We start from the raw sequence: 11275 nt of genomic DNA, 5'->3' as shown, positions 1-11275 counted from the left end.
GACTACGCCACCCGTTGAATGCAGCGAAGGAGCTGCCGCTGCAGGGCAGACCGCTGAGGCCGGTGGTAGGATTGTGCAGCGTGATAGTATCACCCCCAACGGGAGGGGTATGGCCTCAGGGCAGCCGACGTGTCTGATGGGGGAAGCAGGAATCACTCAGAGACGATGCGGTGTAGTTCAGGGTCTTTACTGGTGATAAAGATAGACCCTCCCGGAGTACTGGCTAGCGATCGGGGCCTGGTCAGTCTTTGAGCAGATGGGATTTCCCCTGGCCAGGCGGAGTTGTAGGCCTCCCCAACTAATTGTACTCTTCTGGCTACCTTGCTAGAGGCGGGTAAAAGTAGCCCACGTCCCTGAGTGTACCGTGTGGTGCTCACCCGTATGGCCGGTGACTCGGGGCCTTCTTGTGGCGTCCGCTCCACGACGGCGGTGCTGGTCCCACGCGTGTGACCGTGCCTTCGGGTTTCTTGGCCAGAGGACCTGAAATCCCCTGCCGGGCGGTTTCTGCTGCTGGGTAAAGATTAGTCCCCACAGCCTCGGACTCCGGGTCCGGTGATAGCTTCTCAGTCAGGGCGAGCTTTGCAGCTGCCAGCCCCTGACTCCTTATAGCACTGCTCCCACAGAGCTCCTGATGTTCTTTTCCTATATCTGCTTCTCTTCTCTGTCTCTACTTCTTCTCTACTCACTAACCCTGCCTCAGCCCTAGGTTTATATAGGGGAAGTTCTTCCCCTCCCAGGACTGGGCAGGAGGTGTGGCATGCATAGGATCCCTGACCAAGAGACCTCCCACCTGCTCTCAGACATAACATTGCTGTTACCGTGGAAACCAGACCCCTGGGGTGCCACATTCCCCCCTAGTGAAATTTAGTACTCCGGGACTAAACATATTTTAGAAAAACATAACAAGGTATAAACAATTATAATACAATAAGAAAAACACATAAAGATGGTTACGGCGTGTCCGCAACCGGGTGCAGTTTTGAAGAAAAACAAGGTGTCCATTTCACCAAAACAGGGAGACGTAACCAGGTAGGGGTCTGTCCTGCCCCGAGTCCTTAACAGTCTTTAGTCCATTCCTAGGTTACGCTCCAACCAATTGTACAAGGATTCCCGGTAAATCCACCAAGGACTCCTAAAAATAACTAGAAACACATAATTATTTACAAGTAACAGACAGGTGACCACAAATAAAACAATTTAAACACTTCAAATCCTCCAACGTGCGGGTAACTGGCCTCTAGTGGCCCTAGTGGACCTACGGAGCTGACTGTCTGGCCCTGAACTACAGGGTGTAGGAGCTGTCAAGGGTAAGCTGGGCAGCTGTCTACGGGCTCTTTGGCTCACTAGGGGTACGGCAGGCTCACTATGAGCAGAGGGTTGATCCTCCTGTTCTGCTTGTGTGGAGTCTGCTGCTTCCTGGGCCGGCTGCTCTTCCAGCTCTACCTGTTGCTCCGTAGGCACTTGGGATGCTGGTTGGAGGAACGTGAGGACGGGTACCACAACTGCACCATTGACTTGAGTCCAGGACCGAGGGAAGTCTCCGAGCACAGTACTAACCATATCTTCCCTTTCCTCTATGGGTCGAGGGTCTTCTTGCTCTCCTTCTGGGTTCCGTAGCTGTTCGGGACACTTCTTCAGGTGATCCCGGGATACAATGGCTGTGGTTTCCCCTCCGTCTTTACTAATGGTACAAACCTTCGGGTTGTCGTGGCTTGAGGGCAGTACGGTGTACGGGTCCTTCTCCCACTGGTCGTCCAACTTGTGGAGCCGTCTCTTCCTCTTCAAGACCTGCTCTCCGGGTACCAGGGGAACAGCGGGAGCATACTGGTTGTAAGTTTTCCCTTGTCTTTCCCTAGCGAGACAGAGACTTTGCTCCACGCTCTCCTGTACTTTCCGGTACTGCTGCTGCCTCTCTGTGTCCCAGTCTGCTTCCGGTGAAGTGTCCTCGGGTGTCAGGACTCCCATCTCCAGGTCAACAGGTAGCTTACCAGGCCTTGCCCTCATTAGGTAAGCCGGGGTACAGTTGGTGGAACCTACAGGGATGTAGTTGTATAGGTCCACCAGGTCGGGCAGCTTCTCAGGCCACAGACTGCGTTCTTCCAGGGGCAACGTTTTCAGAAGATCTATTACCACCTGGTTCATTTTCTCACAAAGTCCATTAGTTTGCGGATGATAGGGTGTCGTCCTTATCTTCCGGCAGCCATACAGATTGCAGAATTCCTGGAAGACCTCCGCTTCAAAGGCAGGTCCCTGATCCGTCAGCACTTGGTCCGGGTACCCGTGTGGACGGCAGAAGTGCTTCTGGAAGGCTCTAGCTGCTGTTTGAGCTGTTAAGTCCTTAACGGGGACGACAACCAAGAACCGGGAGTAATGATCCACAATGGTTAACGCGTAGACGTAGCCACTTCTGCTTGGGGTCAGGTTTACATGATCCAAGGCTACCAGTTCCAACGGCTGCTTGGTGACGATGGACTGAAGGGGGGTCTTCTGGCTGGCACGGTCCTTCCTTCTTAGGTTGCACGGGCCACAGTCTCTGCACCACCTCTCGATGGTTCCCCTCATGCCTACCCAGTGGAACCGCCCGCGCAGCAGGAACTCCAGCTTCTTCCATCCGAAGTGTCCAGCCCCGTCGTGGTATGCCTCCATCACCATGGCTGCGTGTCTTCGTGGCACCACTACTTGCCAGATTAGTTCATGCGTCCGGGAGTTAACCATTCTGCGGCACAACTTCCCCTTGTAAAGGAACAGTCGACTCTTCTCAGCCCACAGTTGTTTGGCTTCCTCCGGAGCGTCTGGGTCAAGGCGAGCCTCTGGCCGAGTCAGCATCTCCTTCACCAGTCGGACGGCAGGGTCACTGTCTTGCGTTTCCTCCCAGTTGTAGTGAGGCAAGGGGTTAAACATAGCGGCTTGCTTACTCCTTACCCGATGGGAATACTGGATAGTCCCATGACGGTGGAACGCGGGGAGTTCGACTTCTTCCAGTCCCTCTGAATCTTCTCCTACGTCCGGTAGGTTTGGCATCCTGGACAGGGCGTCCGCGTTGGTATTGGAGCGTCCTGCCCGGTATTTGATTGTGAACTCGTAGTTGGACAGACGGCCCATCCATCTCTGCTCTAAGGCACCGAGTCTTGCCGTGTCCAGGTGTGTCAACGGGTTGTTATCCGTGTACACGGTGAACCGGGAAGAAGCGAGGTAGTGCTTAAAGCGTTCGGTGACTGCCCACACCACTGCCAGGAACTCTAGCTTAAATGAGCTGTAATTTTCAGGGTTTCTTTCGGTGGGTCGCAGTTTTCGACTGGCGTAAGCGATTACTCGTTCTTTCCCCTGCTGGATCTGGGACAGTACGGCTCCTAGCCCGATGTTACTTGCGTCGGTGTAGAGGATAAAGGGCTGGCTGTAATCAGGGTACGCCAGGATTTCATCTCCCGTGAGGGCCATCTTCAGCTGGCGGAAGGACTCTTCTTCTAACTTCTCCCATTTGAAGGGCGGCTTCTGGTTCTTGGCCTTCCGGGACTGGCCTATCAGGAGGTCCTGCATAGGAGCTGCCTTTTTGGTGAAACCGGGGATGAATCTGCGGTAATAGCCTACCAACCCGAGGAACTGCCGCACTTCCTTTACACTGGAGGGACTTGGCCATTCCTTAATTGCGGTGATCTTATCAGGGTCGGGAGCCACTCCGTCAGCACTCACCACGTGTCCCAGGTACTGCACCTTTGGTTTTAGGAGGTGACACTTGGAGGGTTTTACCTTTAGGCCGTAGTTTGCCAGAGCTTCGAACACTTCCGCCAGGTGTTTCAGGTGGTCCTCATAAGTCTTGGAATATACGATGACATCGTCCAGGTACAACAGGACCGTCTCGAAGTTTTTGTGGCCCAGACAGCACTCCATTAATCGTTGAAAGGTTCCTGGTGCGTTACAGAGTCCGAACGGCATGCAGGTAAACTCGCTAAGTCCCATCGGGGTGGTGAATGCGGTCTTCTCCCGGTCCGCCTCTGCTACAGGAACCTGCCAGTACCCACTAGTGAGATCCAAGGTAGAGAAGAAGTTAGCAGATCTTAAAGCAGCCAAAGACTCCTCTATCCTTGGTAAGGGGTACGCATCCTTGTGTGTGATACGGTTGATTTTCCGGTAATCTACACACATCCTCATGGTGTTGTCTTTCTTTTTGACTAAGACTAGTGGAGCTGCCCAGGGGCTACAGCTATCCCTGATCACCCCAGCCTCCTTCATGTCCCTAAGCATCCCCTTGGCGTGTTGGTAGTGTGCAGGGGGTACGGGTCGATACCTCTCTTTTATGGGAAGATGGTCTCCCGTGGGGATGCGGTGTTCTACCCCCTTGACTCGCCCGAAGTCTAACGGGTGTTTACTAAACACTCTCTCGTACTCTTGAACCACCCGATAGACTCCCTGTCTCTGGTGTGAGGGAGTGGAGTCAGTACCCAAATGTAGTTGCTGACACCAGTCCTCCATTGTTTCCTTAGAGCCGTTACTTTCCTCCGGGGAAGATGGAGGCAAGGGTTCTACGGACTGTATGGAGTTTTGATTGATGGTATACAATTTGGCTAGCGTAGCATACCGGGGCAGGTACACTTCCCTCTTCCCGATATTTATTATGCGAACGGGCACCCTCCCATGGCGTACATTGACCACCCCCCGTGCTGTCAAAATGGTGGGCCTACTGTCTGAGTAAACTGGTTCTACCATTGCCTGGTAATCTCTACCTCTCAGACCAATAGCTGCCCGGCACCAAATCATCATTTCACTTTTTGGGGGCATGGCAATAGGGAAAGGGTCACACATTCTTACGCAACCAATCTCACCACCGGAGAGTTCTATCTGTTGCCGTCGCATCAGTGCCCGGATCTCTTTCTGGAGCACTCGCTGCTGGCCGGAACTGGCGTTCTTGGCAACCTGCTGTAAAAGGAAAATCACTTCTGCAAGACAATTTTCAATTACATTAGTTCCTAGAGTTATCTTTGGGTGACTCTCGTGCTTGTCAATGTCTACAATGATCAGTCCCTGTGCCGCCAGTTCAACTCTACCGATTTTAATGGTCACCTCTTTAAATCCAATTTGTGGCACGGGCTGACCATTGCTGGCGATGATACTCAAATCGTCGTCAGGGTAGCGGGTGATATCCGAGTCATTCCAGTACTGCTTGAAGAGCACGTACGGGATAGTGGTAACCTGTGACCCGGTGTCCAGTAGGGCACTCATAGGGATGCCATCCAGTACCACAGGCAAGACTGGACGTCCTCCCACATATTTGTCGCGCCAGTTCGATGGGCCTGATGATCTTTTTCCTGGGGGTTGGCCCTCTACCCCAGGTTGTGCCAGTTTAAAGGACAGTACCTTGCCATATGTCCGGGTTGATTGCAGCGGCGGCAGATGGGTTGTCCGTCCTCATTGTATCGGTCGCTGGGTCTTCCTCTGGCCGGCGGGGTCCTCCTTGGTCGACGCCACGGGATGTCCTCCGGTCCGGATGCCAGCTGGATCTTCCCTGGAGTGGAAACCTGTAAAGACTGCACAGTTCGGGTTAGCGCGGCAACGCTTTTAGCTAGCTCTTGGACCTGATGGTGCAGGTCTGGAGCCGGGTCATTGTTCAAAGCCTGCGCATCAGCTCCCACAGGCCCTGCCGACAAGGGCGCCGCCTCCTGGTGGTAAGTGGTAGTGGGGCGTCTGTGGGTCACAACGCCACCTGGTGCCGGTTCTCGGAGCACCCGGATGGCTCTGTCCTTGAACTGTGCAAATCCCAGATGAGGGTCCTGTAAGGCCATTGCCCGCAACTGGGTTCGGTGGGCATTGCAATATAAACCCTCTATAAATTGTTCAGTCAACAGCCTGTCCTCGTCTCCCACGCCGTCAGGGTCGGTCTGCTTAATGGCTCTCAGGGCCTCTTGTAGCTTCAGAGCATAGTCCCTTATACTCTCTTGTGCTCGCTGCTTGCACCCGTAGAATCTAAGCTTGATCTCGGCTGAGGTGCGGGTATCAAAGGTGTCCCTCAGCCGGGTTAGTATCCCTGCGACAGTCCTCCCCCCAGGTGGCCAGGACTTTACCTCACTTTGGGCTGCCCCGGTTAATTGGGCCACCAGGATGCTCACTTTTTGCTCTTCTGTGAGGGGATACACCTGGAAGAGGCTATCCAGCTTTTCTCTGAAGTCATGCAGGGTATGTGACTCCCCTGAGTACTGGGGTAGCCAGGCCGCTCCCGGGATATAGGGCATGGTGAAAGGCATGACTGCAGCAGCGGTGGCGCTGGCGGGGGTTGAGACAGTGAAGCTCTCCTCCGTATCCGACATCTTCCTCCCCCCTAGTGGACCGTGGCCTACCTTGCGATGATCCTCTTCCGTAGGCCGCGGCTCCGCAGTGGATCGTCAGGGTTGAGGACCTTCCGTCGCGCTCCTGTGACGTCGGCGTCTGCTGGACTCTTTCCAGGACCTTACGCAACGTCCGGACGTGAGGCGGGGCTTCGGTTCTCGCGCGCTTTCGGAGTCCACGCCCCTCTTCTTCCCGCACGGCGTCTTCAAGATGGCGTCCAACGGCGGGAAAACTCCACGGATGGCGGGAAGAAGGCAGAAGATGGCGCCGGATGGCGGGAAAACTTCGCGGATGGCGGGAAGAAGGTAGAAGATGGCGCCGGATGGCGGGAAACCTCCACGGATGGCGGGAATCTTCACCACGGGTAAGTTTGAACAGTCTTTTTCAGGCACGCAGTACCCGGTGGTTGCGGGCACGAAATCCTGCCGACTACGCCAAAAGTTGACGCGCCCCTGGGCCTGCTGCTTCGCGCGGCATCGCGCGCACGGGAGCTTACCCGGAGCCGGATCTGTTGAGGGTTGTAGTCTCGTTGCGGTGACCCGGTCCGTGCCCAGGGAGTCAAACTGAGCGGCGATGTATTAGCGGTAGATGTTGGACGACTACGCCACCCGTTGAATGCAGCGAAGGAGCTGCCGCTGCAGGGCAGACCGCTGAGGCCGGTGGTAGGATTGTGCAGCGTGATAGTATCACCCCCAACGGGAGGGGTATGGCCTCAGGGCAGCCGACGTGTCTGATGGGGGAAGCAGGAATCACTCAGAGACGATGCGGTGTAGTTCAGGGTCTTTACTGGTGATAAAGATAGACCCTCCCGGAGTACTGGCTAGCGATCGGGGCCTGGTCAGTCTTTGAGCAGATGGGATTTCCCCTGGCCAGGCGGAGTTGTAGGCCTCCCCAACTAATTGTACTCTTCTGGCTACCTTGCTAGAGGCGGGTAAAAGTAGCCCACGTCCCTGAGTGTACCGTGTGGTGCTCACCCGTATGGCCGGTGACTCGGGGCCTTCTTGTGGCGTCCGCTCCACGACGGCGGTGCTGGTCCCACGCGTGTGACCGTGCCTTCGGGTTTCTTGGCCAGAGGACCTGAAATCCCCTGCCGGGCGGTTTCTGCTGCTGGGTAAAGATTAGTCCCCACAGCCTCGGACTCCGGGTCCGGTGATAGCTTCTCAGTCAGGGCGAGCTTTGCAGCTGCCAGCCCCTGACTCCTTATAGCACTGCTCCCACAGAGCTCCTGATGTTCTTTTCCTATATCTGCTTCTCTTCTCTGTCTCTACTTCTTCTCTACTCACTAACCCTGCCTCAGCCCTAGGTTTATATAGGGGAAGTTCTTCCCCTCCCAGGACTGGGCAGGAGGTGTGGCATGCATAGGATCCCTGACCAAGAGACCTCCCACCTGCTCTCAGACATAACATTGCTGTTACCGTGGAAACCAGACCCCTGGGGTGCCACATTCCCCCCTAGTGAAATTTAGTACTCCGGGACTAAACATATTTTAGAAAAACATAACAAGGTATAAACAATTATAATACAATAAGAAAAACACATAAAGATGGTTACGGCGTGTCCGCAACCGGGTGCAGTTTTGAAGAAAAACAAGGTGTCCATTTCACCAAAACAGGGAGACGTAACCAGGTAGGGGTCTGTCCTGCCCCGAGTCCTTAACAGTCTTTAGTCCATTCCTAGGTTACGCTCCAACCAATTGTACAAGGATTCCCGGTAAATCCACCAAGGACTCCTAAAAATAACTAGAAACACATAATTATTTACAAGTAACAGACAGGTGACCACAAATAAAACAATTTAAACACTTCAAATCCTCCAACGTGCGGGTAACTGGCCTCTAGTGGCCCTAGTGGACCTACGGAGCTGACTGTCTGGCCCTGAACTACAGGGTGTAGGAGCTGTCAAGGGTAAGCTGGGCAGCTGTCTACGGGCTCTTTGGCTCACTAGGGGTACGGCAGGCTCACTATGAGCAGAGGGTTGATCCTCCTGTTCTGCTTGTGTGGAGTCTGCTGCTTCCTGGGCCGGCTGCTCTTCCAGCTCTACCTGTTGCTCCGTAGGCACTTGGGATGCTGGTTGGAGGAACGTGAGGACGGGTACCACAACTGCACCATTGACTTGAGTCCAGGACCGAGGGAAGTCTCCGAGCACAGTACTAACCATATCTTCCCTTTCCTCTATGGGTCGAGGGTCTTCTTGCTCTCCTTCTGGGTTCCGTAGCTGTTCGGGACACTTCTTCAGGTGATCCCGGGATACAATGGCTGTGGTTTCCCCTCCGTCTTTACTAATGGTACAAACCTTCGGGTTGTCGTGGCTTGAGGGCAGTACGGTGTACGGGTCCTTCTCCCACTGGTCGTCCAACTTGTGGAGCCGTCTCTTCCTCTTCAAGACCTGCTCTCCGGGTACCAGGGGAACAGCGGGAGCATACTGGTTGTAAGTTTTCCCTTGTCTTTCCCTAGCGAGACAGAGACTTTGCTCCACGCTCTCCTGTACTTTCCGGTACTGCTGCTGCCTCTCTGTGTCCCAGTCTGCTTCCGGTGAAGTGTCCTCGGGTGTCAGGACTCCCATCTCCAGGTCAACAGGTAGCTTACCAGGCCTTGCCCTCATTAGGTAAGCCGGGGTACAGTTGGTGGAACCTACAGGGATGTAGTTGTATAGGTCCACCAGGTCGGGCAGCTTCTCAGGCCACAGACTGCGTTCTTCCAGGGGCAACGTTTTCAGAAGATCTATTACCACCTGGTTCATTTTCTCACAAAGTCCATTAGTTTGCGGATGATAGGGTGTCGTCCTTATCTTCCGGCAGCCATACAGATTGCAGAATTCCTGGAAGACCTCCGCTTCAAAGGCAGGTCCCTGATCCGTCAGCACTTGGTCCGGGTACCCGTGTGGACGGCAGAAGTGCTTCTGGAAGGCTCTAGCTGCTGTTTGAGCTGTTAAGTCCTTAACGGGGACGACAACCAAGAACCGGGAGTAATGATCCACAATGGTTAACGCGTAGACGTAGCCACTTCTGCTTGGGGTCAGGTTTACATGATCCAAGGCTACCAGTTCCAACGGCTGCTTGGTGACGATGGACTGAAGGGGGGTCTTCTGGCTGGCACGGTCCTTCCTTCTTAGGTTGCACGGGCCACAGTCTCTGCACCACCTCTCGATGGTTCCCCTCATGCCTACCCAGTGGAACCGCCCGCGCAGCAGGAACTCCAGCTTCTTCCATCCGAAGTGTCCAGCCCCGTCGTGGTATGCCTCCATCACCATGGCTGCGTGTCTTCGTGGCACCACTACTTGCCAGATTAGTTCATGCGTCCGGGAGTTAACCATTCTGCGGCACAACTTCCCCTTGTAAAGGAACAGTCGACTCTTCTCAGCCCACAGTTGTTTGGCTTCCTCCGGAGCGTCTGGGTCAAGGCGAGCCTCTGGCCGAGTCAGCATCTCCTTCACCAGTCGGACGGCAGGGTCACTGTCTTGCGTTTCCTCCCAGTTGTAGTGAGGCAAGGGGTTAAACATAGCGGCTTGCTTACTCCTTACCCGATGGGAATACTGGATAGTCCCATGACGGTGGAACGCGGGGAGTTCGACTTCTTCCAGTCCCTCTGAATCTTCTCCTACGTCCGGTAGGTTTGGCATCCTGGACAGGGCGTCCGCGTTGGTATTGGAGCGTCCTGCCCGGTATTTGATTGTGAACTCGTAGTTGGACAGACGGGCCATCCATCTCTGCTCTAAGGCACCGAGTCTTGCCGTGTCCAGGTGTGTCAACGGGTTGTTATCCGTGTACACGGTGAACCGGGAAGAAGCGAGGTAGTGCTTAAAGCGTTCGGTGACTGCCCACACCACTGCCAGGAACTCTAGCTTAAATGAGCTGTAATTTTCAGGGTTTCTTTCGGTGGGTCGCAGTTTTCGACTGGCGTAAGCGATTACTCGTTCTTTCCCCTGCTGGATCTGGGACAGTACGGCTCCTAGCCCGATGTTACTTGCGTCGGTGTAGAGGATAAAGGGCTGGCTGTAATCAGGGTACGCCAGGATTTCATCTCCCGTGAGGGCCATCTTCAGCTGGCGGAAGGACTCTTCTTCTAACTTCTCCCATTTGAAGGGCGGCTTCTGGTTCTTGGCCTTCCGGGACTGGCCTATCAGGAGGTCCTGCATAGGAGCTGCCTTTTTGGTGAAACCGGGGATGAATCTGCGGTAATAGCCTACCAACCCGAGGAACTGCCGCACTTCCTTTACACTGGAGGGACTTGGCCATTCCTTAATTGCGGTGATCTTATCAGGGTCGGGAGCCACTCCGTCAGCACTCACCACGTGTCCCAGGTACTGCACCTTTGGTTTTAGGAGGTGACACTTGGAGGGTTTTACCTTTAGGCCGTAGTTTGCCAGAGCTTCGAACACTTCCGCCAGGTGTTTCAGGTGGTCCTCATAAGTCTTGGAATATACGGTGACATCGTCCAGGTACAACAGGACCGTCTCGAAGTTTTTGTGGCCCAGACAGCACTCCATTAATCGTTGAAAGGTTCCTGGTGCGTTACAGAGTCCGAACGGCATGCAGGTAAACTCGCTAAGTCCCATCGGGGTGGTGAATGCGGTCTTCTCCCGGTCCGCCTCTGCTACAGGAACCTGCCAGTACCCACTAGTGAGATCCAAGGTAGAGAAGAAGTTAGCAGATCTTAAAGCAGCCAAAGACTCCTCTATCCTTGGTAAGGGGTACGCATCCTTGTGTGTGATACGGTTGATTTTCCGGTAATCTACACACATCCTCATGGTGTTGTCTTTCTTTTTGACTAAGACTAGTGGAGCTGCCCAGGGGCTACAGCTATCCCTGATCACCCCAGCCTCCTTCATGTCCCTAAGCATCCCCTTGGCGTGTTGGTAGTGTGCAGGGGGTACGGGTCGATACCTCTCTTTTATGGGAAGATGGTCTCCCGTGGGGATGCGGTGTTCTACCCCCTTGACTCGCCCGAAGTCTAACGGG

The sequence above is a fragment of the Phyllobates terribilis genome, unplaced genomic scaffold (assembly GCF_046119375.1).
Source record: "Phyllobates terribilis strain yellow unplaced genomic scaffold, ASM4611937v1 Scaffold_5__5_contigs__length_657084704, whole genome shotgun sequence".
In the NCBI taxonomy this organism is placed as follows: Eukaryota; Metazoa; Chordata; class Amphibia; order Anura; family Dendrobatidae; genus Phyllobates; species Phyllobates terribilis.
Note: the sequence above shows the minus strand (reverse complement) of the source record.